Source organism: Scyliorhinus torazame, chromosome 6, assembly GCF_047496885.1.
Source record: "Scyliorhinus torazame isolate Kashiwa2021f chromosome 6, sScyTor2.1, whole genome shotgun sequence".
Lineage (NCBI taxonomy): Eukaryota > Metazoa > Chordata > Chondrichthyes > Carcharhiniformes > Scyliorhinidae > Scyliorhinus > Scyliorhinus torazame.
Genome location: NC_092712.1, coordinates 151,892,908 through 151,908,106, shown reverse-complemented (window position 1 = coordinate 151,908,106; position 15,199 = coordinate 151,892,908).

Genomic DNA, 15,199 nt, shown 5'->3' with positions numbered 1-15,199 from the left:
CACCGCTCGATCACGCTCCTAGTCGCAGCATGGGCATTGTTATAGTGGTTCTCCGCATTGGTCTGTGGCCTCCGGATTGGTATAATCAGCCACGGCAGCAGCTGATAGCCCCTAATGCCCAGGAGCCAACCTCTCACGCGGGAGAGTGCCTCAAAAGTGTTGGGCACCATCGAGTGTGCCAGGATGAAGGTGTCGTGCACGCTGTCCGGGTATTGGGTGCAGACATGCATGATGTGCATCTCATGGTCACACACCAATTGCATATTCAGCCAGTGGAACCCCTTTTGGTTTGTGAAGGACACCCCCTCATTTGGCGTTGCTTGTAGGGGTACATGGGTCCTGTCGATCAGCCCCTGGACCTGGGGAATCCTGGCAATGGCAGCGAATCCCGCTGTCCGGGCAATCTGCTGGGCTCGGTCCAGATGCTTGCATTGCACCGCCCGGGCATACAGGGTCTCCGTAATGGCACGGATGCACTTGTGCACCGAGATCTGCGAGATCCCTGACAGATCCCCACTTTGCACTTGGAAGGACCCTTTGCAAAAAGGTTCAGAGTGATCGTCACCTTGACGGCCACCTGGAGCGGGTGTCCTCCCCCATACCCCCGCGGCTCCAGTGCCATGACCCGGCACAGGTGGCTCATGGTCTCCTACTCAGCCACAGTCAGCGGCAGCACGCCCGGTCCGGCAGGTCCTGGTACGACAGGCGTTGCCGCTATACATGAGGCCTGATGCAATGTCTCCTCCGTTGGGTGGCTGGTTCCCTATCGTCATCAGCTGGCTCCTGCTTCTCTGGGGCAGGCCCCTGTTGTGTAGGCTCCTCCCTGAGCAGCTCCTGCTCATGCAGCCTCAGTGCACCTGCTAGGTCTGTGGCTAGGCAGAAGCCAACCACTCCTAGTTCAATACCAAAATCCATTCTTTGCAGGGGGTAAAGGGCAAACATGTTAGCATGGTGAATACTCCTGTACCCAACCAGGTCAAATGGGCTACACAGTGGCCTTGGCTTGCACTGCAGCCCCTGCCCTGCATGTCCCCACCTGCCGCTGTCCTCATTCCCATCCCTGGTCCCATCGATGCCTGGCAATGGGGAGTCTCTAACCCCACCACCCGTCCCTGCCAGCAGAGGTGCCAATGGCTTGCATTGCCCATGCCAGCGGTACACTCTGTGGCCCCTGTCCTGTGCTCTCCTATGGTGTCTACTATGGGCATCCCCCTTGGTTGGGCCGTGTGATATCCCGCCAGCAGGTTGGTGCCCGGTTGTGGGAACATTGTGCCAGTGACCGGCTCCATGCTTGGTGATATGCGTGTGGGCAGGGCCCACATTTGGGACTTGGCTAGGGGGGTGGGCACCTGTTGAGACCATAGCTGCGGTGTTCCGTGGGTCCTTTGTGAGACATATCGGTTGTGCCCATTTGCCTATTTGTCTGGGGGAAGGATGGATCAGGACAGGGGAGCAGTGGGCAGGCAGCGCATGGTGATAGTTGGTGGTCATGCAGGGTGGGCTAACTGACAGTCACTAGCGGGACATCTGCCCTGCGAGGGGCAGTGTGCCAGGGTGGGTGCCAATAGCGACATACATGCGTCTGCTGGTCGGGGCGCGCTCAGCTGTTCCCCTCCTGTCCCTGCAGTGGGGCAACGTCTTGGGTGGGTGCATTGGAGTGTGCCAGCATCTGGAGGGCCACGAGTTGCGCTGGGCCGCGCCCATCCCGTTAATGGGTCTGCTGGAGTCTGTGGGCTCCTAGGAGGGTGGCCTAGGGGATTGAATGCGGGGGCACCCATACGGCCGGTGGTGCTCAACATGTCTACGGGCCACATTGGGCAGTCAGTGAGGTGTGCAGCCAGATGGCTGCCTTGCAGGCCACGCAGTGGTGGTCTGTGCCTGGCCACCCCATTTCTGGGGGGCATCCTAACCTCAAGGCCTATCTCCTGGTTGCCCACCACCAAACACCCCTGGCAGACGCTTCCAGGCCAGCGGCACAACTGGCAACCCACTGTTGCGCCTTTGGTAATCTAGATTACCTACTCTCTCCCCCCCCCCTCACTGGCCATGGCACCTGTTTCCCGATTTTAAATACCACAAGTGAACCGTGCCATTGTCACTTCCACCTGGCAGAGGCAGAGCATCGCGGTAGGTCGGAGAATACCAGGTTTGGCCTGGTAATTATATGCTAAAGGCCATTGCTGTACAATTAGCACACCCACACCACTATCGAGATGCCGGAGCATGGCATTCCATTGGGCGCCCGGCGCCGACCTCGATTTTCGGCTACAACGCGATTATACGTCCGATCACGATTGTGGGATGGAGCATCCCACCTGATGTGTTGGGTGTTCTGGATCACATCCAGGTCACCAACACTTGAAGTAGTGCGACACTATTTTATTAAAAGGTTAACTATTTCAACATACTTGAACTGTGGGTTAATACGATACTAGCTTTAACTAAAGACCTTTGCCTTGTCCTAACCAGTTGATGCACTCAGTACATGGTGAATATCTGTGTTGCAGGCTGTGAGCTCTGTCCTACTAGCTAGCTGCTACTCGAATGAGCGGGAACTCTGATGCCCCCTGTCTTTATAGTGCGTGTGCTCTCACTGGTGATTGGCTGCGGTGTTGTGTATGTTGATTGGTCCCACTGTGTGTCCATCAGTGTGTGTCTGCACCATGATATACTGGTGTATATTATGACACCACCCATTGACATTATACTTTCCAGTATTTATTGGGGGGAAATTTCTACTCATTCAGTTTGTTGTCAGACAAAGTAGGGATGGTGGTGAGATCGAGAGGGATGATGATGACGGAGAGTTGGGTACACATGCAGCAAACCCCTTTCCATCACTTTGTATCACCCAGCTTTTAGCACATTGTGTATATGAAAGAGAGGTTCTCTAATCGTGCTTGAAAAATCACGTCAGTTCGCTCACCTCAAAAGCAAATAGGCTGGGCTGTGTACCTGCGTAAGCGTTATTTGTCCTTGCAGCCATGATCAATGTACTGGAAATTTTGACTGCCCATGGCTGCTGACAACAGCAGGGGGAGGATAAAGTATTGCAAGCAAGGAGATGAGCCTTGTTCTTGTATCAGTGAGTGTTTCCAAAGAGCTTCTGGGAATGGTTTGAATGAAGTGCATTCACTGTCAGCATCCCACGCCCCAATCTGCAACACCCTGAGATGAGCACCCTACTGGATCATTGTGACTTCTCTGTTTTCACACAATATCTGGAAACCAGATTGCTGCATTAGTCCTAATCAGTATCAAACTCCTTTGATAAAGGGTGTTTTCAATGAAAGTGAAATGATAGTATTCTTGTCAGCACATTTCCATATACATTTTGTGAAGGTAACAGAGAGGGACAGGGCATGGCTTGGAGCACCTGTCATTTTGATAGAAATTGCTCGCAATGCCAGCTGGTCAATCAGGAACAGGAAGAGGTCAAGTAGCCAAAGGCAATTATAATCAATGTCTTTTCTGACCATATTGTGCACAGTGTAAAATAAAGGGTTCCTCCAACTTGAATTGAAAAAACACTCTGATCTCTGCATAAAAGACATTCATTTTAATTCTGAGGCTGAAAGAAATAAGGATCTGCATTAATATAGTGCCGTGTAACATTTCTCAGAAATCTTGCAAAGTGATTTATTTAAAATGAATGACTTTGAAGTGGTGATTGGCAGCTTTTGTGCATACTACAAGACCCTGCAAACAACTTTGAGATTAGTAATCAGTAATGCATGTCTCTGGTAATGTTCATTTGATTTCTATGGTGACAGAAGTAAGAGAATTATAAGAACATTATTGGTGTGTTATATGCCTGCATGTCATTGTAATATAAAGGTGCTCGACAGAGCAAGTGTGAACGTGCGACTGGAAGATAACGTGAGGGATAGAGTCACATGGTAAAAGACTCTGAGAGAAGTCTAAAAGCAGAACTCTGTTAGCAAATAATAATAATAATCTTTTATTGTCAAAAGTATAAAGTTACTGTGAAAAGCCCCTAGTTGCCACATTCTGGCACCTGTTCGGGGGGGCCAGTATGGGAATTGAACCCGTGCTGCAGGCCTTGTTCTGCAATACAAACCAGCTGTCTAGCCCACTGAGCTAAACCAACCCATTAAGCAGCATACCTGCATGAAACAGCTCCATGTAAATAGTTTTTTTTTTAAATTTAGTGTACCCAATTCATTTTTTCCAATTAAGGGGCAATTTAGCGTGACCAGTCCACCTAACCTACACATCTTTGGGTTGTGGGGGCGAAACCAACGCAAACACGGGGAGAATGTGCAAACTCCACACGGACAGTGACCCAAATCCGGGATCGAACCTGGGACCTCGGCGCCGTGAGGCCACAGTGCTAACCCACTGCGCCACCGTGCTGCCCTTCCATGTAAATAGTTGAAGAGTATCAATAAAAGGATCATGTTTAAATATACAAGTCTTAAACCCTCATCACCAAGATATCACCACATACCATATTAGAACAGTTATAGTGTAGACATAATGGGCGCAGTTCTCTGGGTCTATTCGATGTGGGCGCAAATCCCGTCATGGTTGCAAAATCTCGAGAAGCCAAAAACGGGTTTTGGAGTGGCGAGATTTCAAATCGCAATGTTCCCCGGTCCTCCCTGATGATGGGATCAGGTTCACGCTCAGGAAGGGCGTGAACCTGATTAAAAAGAATTTGAAGCCCTTTCAATATCATTAGTGAGGTTGTAGTCAAATCTTCAGACCTCGTTGATTCTTCCTGCCCACCTCATGAGAGATAATGGAGAGCTGCCAACAATTGTGAACCTGCAGTCATCGTGGGATACCGTCTCGAGGAAACACAAGAGTGAAGGAAGAAGACTGGGGAGAGGAAAACAAAGAACAGATATCACTGGAGGGAACCAAATGTGGTTCTTGTAAATGAAACAGCCATAAATCTGAAGATAGTGATATTGAAATCTTGATTTATAATTGACTGAAAAGCAATTCAATTATTTAATGCAAGTTTATTCAACTTCAAGTACACTATTAGCAACAAGTTCGGCAATATTGATTTTTAAAAATATTTTTATTCAGGACATTTTCATTTTATATACAAGCCGCAACACTCAGTCAAACATTATACAATTCTCATTATAAATACCCCACTTACCATACCATCCCAGATGTCCCGCTTTATATCTATAAAACAAATCAAACCCGACCTTTGCCGCTCCCCGCTGATGATTACCAACTCTTGAAGAAGGAGATGAATGTGGGCGAAACCGCTCCCCCACTTCGCTAACGAATCATTGAACATCTCCATAAGATGAGGCCCCAACTGTTCAGACCCGGAGTCTTCTCAGATTGCATTGAGCCAATGCACCTCATCATCTCCTCGAACACAAGTGGGGCCTTCAGGCACTGCACTTTCCCCTCCTCCACTACCAGGAATCCAAGCCGGCCAAAAACTGTTTGATGTCCGAGTCCCCCTCCTGGGGGCTCCGACCTGTAGATCCCCTGGTAAATGGCCTCAAACACCCCACTCACCTGGTTGAGGGGGCACGCTGCCCTTGGGTCCTTTATTTGCCCAATCGTCCTCGGATCAGGCTGCCATCTCAGCTGATGCACCAACAACCTACTGGCCTTGTCCCCATGTTCGTAAAATGCCCGCCGTACCTGACACAGCTGGCCAACCACCTTCCCCGTCGAGAACAGCTCAAACTCCATCTGGTGCTTCTTCCTCTCCTTCAACAGCTCCTCCTCTGGGATGGCTGAGTACTGCCCCAATCCACTACTAAAATGGCATCCACCAACCTCAGTCTTTCCTTCTCCCCATTTTCAAGATTAGCTCCCATCTAATTACCGCATTCAACATCTCCCAAAATTTGGAGGGAGAGACCTCCTTGTTCTTATTGTATTCAACATATGTTCCTATAGCCACCCCAATCCTCTCACATGCCCCCTTATCCGCCAGCAGTGCCACATCTAACCTCCGTGGCGGTCGCTGGGTGCCCCGCTTCTCTACGCACAGATCCACAAAGTATGGCGCATGATCAATATGACAACCGGCGAGTATTCCAATCCTACAGGAGTACGCTCGATATACATGCAAGAAGAAAGAATACCTTCACCTTTGGACACCCAAACCTCCATGGATCCACACCCCTCATCCGCTTGTTCGCCACGCCTGACACTCTCAGGGTTGGGGCATGATCAGTCCAGTCTAGGATCAAGCACAGTTTTAAAATACCCTCCCATAATCAACCGGTGCGTATCCGATCCGGAACCCTCTCCAACACCCTCTTGATAAATTTCACATCATCTCAGTTCGGAGTGTGTACATTCACTAACACCACAGGAACCCCCTCCAACCTTCCACTCACCATCACGTGTCTTTCCACCCCCCCCGGATCCCCCACTATGTTACTCACTGAAAAAGCTACCCTCTTATTAATAAGCACTGCAGCCCCCCTCGTCTTTGTATCCAACCCAGAAAGGGACACTTGCTCCATCCACCCTTTCCTCAACCTCGTTTGGTCCTTAATCCTCAGCTGGGTCTCCTGCACAAAGATCATGCCTGCCTTCAAACTTTTTAAATGGGCGAACCCCAGAGACCTTTTAATTGGCCCACTCAGTCCCCTCGCATTCCATGAAACCAGTCTGGTCGTGGGGCTCCAGACCCCCCGATCAGCCACACCTTAATCGTAATGGACTCTTCCATTCCCCTACTTTGCCCACCTCCCGGACCCAACCAAGATGGACTCCACCACATCCCTCCATCCAATGACACCATAAAGAAACCTTCATCGTCAGCAACTCACCCCCTCCTCCTTCTTCTCCCATCCCAAACAAAAAGAACCACACCACCCCAGACTTGCTATCCCCACCCACATGAAAAACAAAGAAAAATAAAATACAACCCCCCCCCCCCCCACACACACACACACACACACACACAATACCGAGCTGCAGCTTTCACCCCCACTTCACTTTTGTTAACTAGCGTTACTGCTAGCAGGGTGATCCCCTACCCGAGGCTAAACACAAACTTTATTTACAAAAAGGCCCTCCTTTAATTGTGTAACCCAACCCCACAAGCGAGCTGGGTACCTCATGCCAAATGGCACCTTGCTCCTGAAAAGAGCAGCCTTGGCCTTGTTGAACCTAGCCCTTTTTGCTAGCTCCACTCCCAAGTCCTGATTGATTCGGACAGTTTGTCCTTCCCAGCTACATTCACGAGTCTCCTTTGTCCACCTCAGGATCTTTTCCTTGTTCAGGTATCAATGGAGCCATAAGACCACAAGAGCATAGGAGCAGAATTAGGCCATTCGGCCCATCGAGTCTGCTCCGCCATTCAATCATGGCTGATATTTTTCTCATTCCCATTCTCCTGCCTTCTCCCCATTACCGCTGATCCCCTTATTAATCAAGAACCTATCTATCTTTGTCTTGAAAACACTCAGTGACTTGCCCTTTATATTACAGCCATACTATAATCGCCCTTGGCGTTTCCCCAACTCTCGGCGTCTTCCTCAATGACCAATGGGCCCAGTCCTCTTCAAGAAGGCGGTCAAAGGCGGTCAAATACCCTCTCCCCCACCAACTGCTCAAACAGCTTGGCCACATCTTCCCCGGTCTTGAACAATCAATGCCTTCAGGCCACCCTATGATCCTAAAAGTTCTGCCGCTTGGAGAGTTCTCCAGGTCATCGACCTAGGCCTTCAACTTATTTTGCCCTTCCCACATCATCAGCATCTCTGCCTCCAAACAGGCAATCCGATTTTTGTGGTCAGCAACCGGCTCCTCCACCTTCTGGAGTGCTGCATTCTGTGACTCCAGCTGCTGTTCCACGCTTTCCCGGCAGTCCAAATTGGCTATGCCTCTCTCACCAAATCCTCAGTGACCGCCTGCCTTTGGCTTTTGAAATCGGCCTATATGAATGCAATCAACTTGTCTGTCGACCACTGAGCGGGCAACGATGCCACATGTCCCTGCGCCATCTTTTCCCCTCCTGCGCCACGTGTGTCCTCCAGGTCTGAAGATTGCCCCTTGCTCGACTCATTCCTTGTCTGGTAACTCTTCAACTTCACCCATTGGAGGAGAAGTCCTAGTTCTTCTATTTGACCACTTTCCCACCTGCACCACCCCAGTAAAATAGGAAGAAAGGCCAAAAGAAAAGTCCTCGGGCAGGATCCACCTTATGTGCGACCACTTACTCCATGGCTGCCACCAGAAGACCAAGTTTGTCAATATTGATGAATGATGACAACATTAAAACCATAACCAACTGACAAACTAACTGTTCTGGTTGTCATAATGGATATTGAAAAAGGTTTTTTCGAATCTTCATTATTTTCTCAGATATTCAATTATGGCATTGTGATGTGCTCATGTCTCCCCGACCAGAGGAAATGCCATTGCAGTCACTTGGTGGGGACTATTGTCTCCCATCAGGGAGCTCTTGCTGCAATGGCAGCCATTTCCCTCCCACTGAATGTGCCTCCACGGTATCGCTGACACACACATTTCTGGCCCCTCAGCAGCAATCACATTGCAAGAAGATGTGCAGAAGATTTTCAAGCTATTTGTCTGCATGGAGACATTGAAACAGTTGTATTGTTGCCATTACTGAGAACACACATGCACACACATACACAGAATCCCTGTCCAGCTTTGTGCTCACTCACTAAGAGCTCGGACGTACTCTGACTCATGGATCTGCTGAGCTTGGCGGTGAATTCTGTGATGGGCTCCTTCTGTTTCATGGCAGGCTCTTTCTGCTGCAGGGTGGTCTCTCAGAGGCGGAGTATGGTTCCCTTGATGTCGTCCAGCGGACAACTGTTCTGCATCGGAGCAGAGCACATGGGGCCCATGTGCAGGGGAATGGAATGCAGATGGACCGTGTCAGGGTGAAATCCTCCGCTGCAGCTTTGGCCGGGAGAGGGTGAGGAATCCCACTAAAGTTTTGCAGCACATGGTTTTCGAAGCTGAACCACCACCAGGAATGGGGTGGTGGTGGTGGATTGGGAGGGAACTGTGAGGCCTACAGGAAATCCTTTAGATATTTGCTCACTCTCGGGGGCGGCACGGTGGCACAGTGGTTAGCACTGCTGCCTCACAGCGCCAGGGACCGGGTTCGATTCTGGCGGGTGACTGTGTGGAGTTTGCATGTTCTCCCCGGATCTGCAATGGTTTCCTCCGGGTGCTCCGGTTTCCTCCCACACTCCAAAGATATGCAAGTTATGCAAGTTAGGTGGATTGGCTATGTTAAATTGGCCCTGGGTTGGGTGGCATGGTGGTTCAGTGGTTAGCACTGCTGCCTCACGGCGCTGAGGACCTGGGTTCGATCTTGGCCCCGGGTCACTGTCCGTGTGGAATTTGTATATTCTCCCTATGTTTGTGTGCGTCTCACCCCACAACCCAAAGATGTGCCTGATCGGTGAATTGGCCAACCTAAGTTGCCCCTTCATTGGACAAAAAATAATTGGGTATTCCAAATTAGAAAAACTAATTGGCCCGAGGTGGGTTATGGGGATGGGGTGCTGTTTCAGAGGGCCAGTGCAGACTCGATTGGCTGAATGGCCTCCTTCCGCACTGTGGGGACTCTATGGTTCTAGAGGGCGGAATTAATACTTCAGGCAGGATTTTCTCTGCGTGCTTTTGACATTGGGAAACTGCATTAGCAGCTGATGGATGCATAACACCATGACCCTTAGCTCCGCGACCTTTCCGACACCTACCTGCGACCTGCACTTTGAAAAACTCTGTTCTCGACGAGGATGTATCTCAACATTTTGTTGAGCAGCATGGTAGCATTGTGGATAGCACAATTACTTCACAGCTCCAGGGTCCCAGGTTCGATTCCGGCTTGGGTCACTGACTGTGCGGAGTCTGCACATCCTCCCCGTGTGTGTGTGGGTTTCCTCCGGGTGCTCCGGTTTCCTCCCACAGTCCAAAGATGTGCAGGTTAGGTGGATTGGCCGTGATAAATTGCCCTTAGTGTCCAAAATTGCCCTTAGTGTTGGGTGGGGTTACTGGGTTATGGTGATAGGGTGGCGGTGTTGACCTTGGGTAGGGTGCTCTTTCCAAGAGCCGGTGCAGACTCGATGGGCCGAATGGCCTCCTTCTGCACTGTAAATTCTATGATTTTATCATTTGAGGCAACTCTCACATTTGAGGAACAGGAATGTCAGATGCTTGCTTTCTACATGAAAATGAGGGCTGACCCAAAGCCTGGGATTATTCTTCCCACTTCCAGTCAGATTCCTCCTGGGAGCCAAAAGAATTACCTCAGTCTAACATTGACTAATTTATCCCTGCTTTATTTCACCAGTGCTGAGGATAAATATTCTTTTTATATTGATCGATTATGCAAATCAAAATGAAAGTTCTGAGTAATAAAAACAAATCATACAAATCATAGAATTTACAGTGCAGAAGGAGGCCATTCAACCCATTGAGTCTGCACCAGCCCTTTTTTTTGAAAGAGCACCCCATTTAAGCCCAGGTCTCCACCCCATCACCATAACCCAGTAGTCCTACCTAACCTTTTTGGACACTAAGGGGAAAAATTTAGTGTGGCCAACCCACATAACCTGCACATCTTTGGACTGTGGGAGGAAACCGGAGCACCCGGAGGAAACCCACACAGACACGGTGGGAAAGTACAAACTCCACACAGACAATCACCCGAGGCCAGAATTGAACCCGGGACCCTGGAGCTGTGAGGCAGCAGTGCTAAGCAGTGTGTCACCTTGCTGCCCTAACAAAATGTAATTTATTAATTCACCATAAATCAAGGTTCTCATAATCTACTGTGTGCTACGCATGTCCTCTGACTTACCATAAGAAATATCCTTACAGTATGAATAACAAGTTCACTATGTCTATTCATGCATTTTGGGATGTGAGTCACTGGGAAGAGTATGGCTACAGTCTGTTAGGAACCTTCTTCCTCAGAGTACTTTGAAATACCAGGTTTACTGGCAAAGTCGATGCATTGGGGCTTCGCCAATAGGCTGGAAGGTGTGCGCACCATGTGGTTTAGTACTGGGCTCCACTGGGAGGCAGGGTCTCAGGTTTGATCTCTGCCTTACTGGATTCATTAATCTCAGATTTAGAAGACAATCCCCACAGTCTAGGCACCAGTGGATTATGAAAGGAATAAATTAGTCATGGTTCTGGCTTTGGATCACTTTCCAGTCACCTGTTCCAAACAGTGCTGTGCTACTGAAAGTCAAGAAGAGGGCTGGACTTGGCTGTGATGCCCCCAAATACACAAATAGCCTGTCGATAAACACTGCCTGTGGTCACACATCAAAAATGGCCACCTCAGCAAAATTCCAGAGGATACCCAAATATGGACCTCCACCCTCAGGAAACCAGGAGAGAAAATCAAGTAAATAAAATAGCAGAATTTGGATGACTGATTTCAGAAATATTTGATCTTAAACTCAGGAAAGTAGTTACCAATGGTCTTGGGCTGTAATGTAAGAACCTCAGATTTGCCCCTGACTTCTAAAAGTGGTGCTTGGCCTACTTCACACCTTCAGTTCAACCCCATGCTAAGGATTACCAGAGCTATATTTTGCAACAAGCAACTTGTGATAAAGGCAGCTGGTGGAGGAATAGAATATCACCTCCCGCTTCTAATAATACGTCACCTCAGACAGTCACAGTTTTGCCAAACATGATCACAAGCCAATCACAAGGCACAAGACTGGAGGGCCATGACCCAGCAGGCATTCCCTAGTTCGATCCCCTCCATATGTAGAGTATGAAGATAAAGCCAGCACTCGTGTAGCCACATGTTTGTATTGAATGGTGTCCAAGGCTTGCTGCTGCCCAATACGAAAAGGGACACTGTGTACTTAATTCTGCCCTACTTTGAGTTTCTACTTAGGAGGAATACCGGAGAGGAGCTTATCTGTCAGGGAACATAGCTTGCCCCAGATAAACTTACAACTGGAAACTTCTACACATGCTACAAATGACTGTTAGTGATTGAAGTAATATCTGTAGTGATGGCTGAACAAATGTATTCAGCTGATTCTCCGTTCCTGGGACTAATGGCTGGATTCTCCGTTTCTGAGGTTTAATGCAGAGGATCTGTGGCGTTATACTTGAAAAATATCGGCGGCGCCCCCTCACCTAACCTGCGACCAGTGAGGGGCTCACAGCCACACTGCATAAGACACCCGGCTTCCACGCTAAAAACAGCCGGAGAATTACGGGGTCCGTGGCCGTGCATGTGCACGGCGATGACCTCCAGTGGTCGCGCAGTCAAATATGGCGCTGGCTGTGCGCGGACTCGACCAGCCAGATAGTGCCCCCTTCGCCACCACCTGGCCACCCCCTACCAGTCCCCCTAGCCCTCACGGAAGGCCCCCCCCCCCACCCGGCCAGCAGCACGGCTCCCACCTGACTGTGGCGGCGCTGGACAATGTCTGCAGCCACCGTGCCGGGGTCCAGACCACACGTCAACCGCGCAGTGGGGAACGCGGTCTATCGGGGGCGGAGCAACGGGGGAGAGCCTTCAGGTGACATGCTGAGGTCGTCCCAGTGGCGTACGATGCGCGGCAACGCGATGATGCCATTTCAGAGGGAGCGGAGCATACAAAACCTGCGTCAAACAGGCGTCGCCCCTGATTTCGCGTCAAAAGAAATTCTCCGTCTGATCGTCGATTACGATATCGGCGTGAGGCAACGTAGAATCCCGCCAATGGTATTGGCACCGCGGCAGGATTAGGGGAGTTCTGAGACAGCAAAACTGGCGCTGCACCTGGACCAATTCAATGGCCATTGAGGGGCTAGCACCAGCGCCACGTGGAACACAATCGATTCCAATGAGGAATGGGGCTGGATTCGCTGGGTCCGGGAGACTGACAAGCTGCTGCCACATATGCACAGTACACTCCCCACACGCACCATCCCAGCCAACTAGATGGCAGCAAGGAGAGCGGCACTGAGATTTGCCGGCGCTGAACTGGAGACGCTGCTGGGCGCCGTGGAGGAGAGGTGGGCTACGCTATACCCTGGGGTGGGCAAGAGGCTGCCAGCTGCTGCCGCTTGCCGGGCGTGGGAACAGGTGGCAAAGGCTGGCAGTGGCGTGGGCAACACCGTCTGGACCAGCCTGCAGTGCCGGAAAGAACTGCACAACCTCCTCAGGGTTGCCAGGGTGAGTAGGCAGCACCATGCCCCTTGCACTAACCCCCGCCCCACGCATCTGTAACCCTAACCCCCCCCCCACTCGGTGGGCAGCCGAACCCCCACCCTGTACAACATGCCAGCTGCCATGGCCGGATGCCCTGACCACTGAATCAACCGGTAACCCACCTCCTGGGCTATAGGCCTCAGGCTGTCTAACAGTGTGTGTTTTCTGTGCCGCCCCACCTCAGGAGAAGGCCGTCGAGAGTGGGAGAGGTCTGGAGGGGGAGTGCTGAACTGCAGCAGGGCAGAGGGCACTGGACGAGGAAAGGGCAGTCACCGGGGCCGAGGTCGGCATCAGGCGAAAAGGTGAGACCCTACTGAGTTTCGGTTCCCCATGGCACGCGTGTCACCCCATCCACCTCCGTCCCACCACTAGCCCCACACCCATACCACCCCCACACACCCTCTCCACCACCCTCACCCGCCTCCCCGCCCGCGATGCAAGGAGCTGCAGGTGATGGGGCGGGCCCTTCTGGTGTCCCCCAACCATAGCCAGAATCCTGTGTCAACCAGCGACGAGGCCGAGACTAAAATGGATGGGAGTCCACGACCCGCATCCCGAGACACACCGGAGCTCAATTCTGACACTGATTTCCTGTCACAGCTGTCTCCAACACCCTCCACCATCCCAGAGACACTCACCTCGGTTGGGCAGGTTAGTGAAGAGGCTCCTGGGACACTAACTGGTGCACACACATTCTCTAGTACAGCAGGTGGAGGTAGGAACTCCCGAGGGGCGGACGGTGGCAGGGCAGGCTGATCCCAGCCGCTCACTGCTGCCAGACAGGTTTTGGGCTTCTGGAACGGACAGTCCCATCGATTGTGGAGGTGCAGTTGCAGAGCCAGGGACTGCGTGAGGGGTTGTCGGCGAGCATTCAGCACCTGCAGGCGCAGTTGGAGGAGTCCTACCGGGTGTAGGAGCAGGAGGTGGTGCCAGCAATGCGTGCCACCAGGCCAACGCCGCACGGATGGCATCCGCAGTGGAGACCTTGGGGGCACGGTAGCCTTGTGGATAGCACAATTGCTTCACAGCTCCAGGGTCCCAGGTTCGATTCCGGCTTGGGCCACTGTCTGTGCGGAGTCTGCACATCCTCCCCGTGTGTGCGTGGGTTTCCTCCGGGTGCTCCGGTTTCCTCCCACAGTCCAAAGATGTGCAGGTTAGGTGGATTGGCCATGATAAATTGCCCTTAGTGTCCAAAATTGCCCTTAGTGTTGGGTGGGGTTACTGGGTTATGGGGATAGGGTGGCGGTGTTGACCTTGGGTAGGGTGCTCTTTCCAAGAGCCGGTGCAGACTCGATGGGCCGAATGGCCTCCTTCTGCACTGTAACTTCTATGATAATCTCTCTGCTATGAAAGGTTTCGGCCATGGGTCAAGATGTCCAAGGCCTGGGGCACTCTGTGCAGGCAGTGGCCAAGGCCCAGGACAGGGTTGCCCAATCACAGGCAGCTACTTGGACATTGCAATAGCGTCCCTAATTGTGGCCCAGTCAGAGGAGGCCATGGCTAGGAGCGTCGGTGGCATTGCCCAGGCGCTGGTCGACATGGCACAGACCCAGAGGGAGATGGCACAGACCCAGAGGGAGATGGCCCAGTCCCAGAGGGAGATGGCCCAGTCCCAGAGGGAGATGGCCCAGTCCCAGAGGGAGGTGGCCCAGTCCCAGAGGGAGATGGCCCAGTCCCAGAGGGAGATGGCCCAGTCCCAGAGGGAGATGGCCCAGTCCCAGAGGGAGGTGGCCCAGTCCCAGAGGGAGGTGGCCCAGTCCCAGAGGGAGATGGCCCAGTCCCAGAGGGAGATGGCCCAGTCCCAGAGGGAGGTGGCGCAGTCCCAGAGGGAGATGGCCCAGTCCCAGAGAGAGGTGGCCCAGTCCCAGAGGGAGGTGGCCCAGTCCCAGAGGGAGATGGCCCAGTCCCAGAGGGAGATGGCCCAGTCCCAGAGGGAGATGGCCCAGTCCCAGAGGGAGGTGGCCTAGTCCCAGAGGGAGATGGCCCAGTCCCAGAGGGAGATGGCCCAGTCCCAGAGGG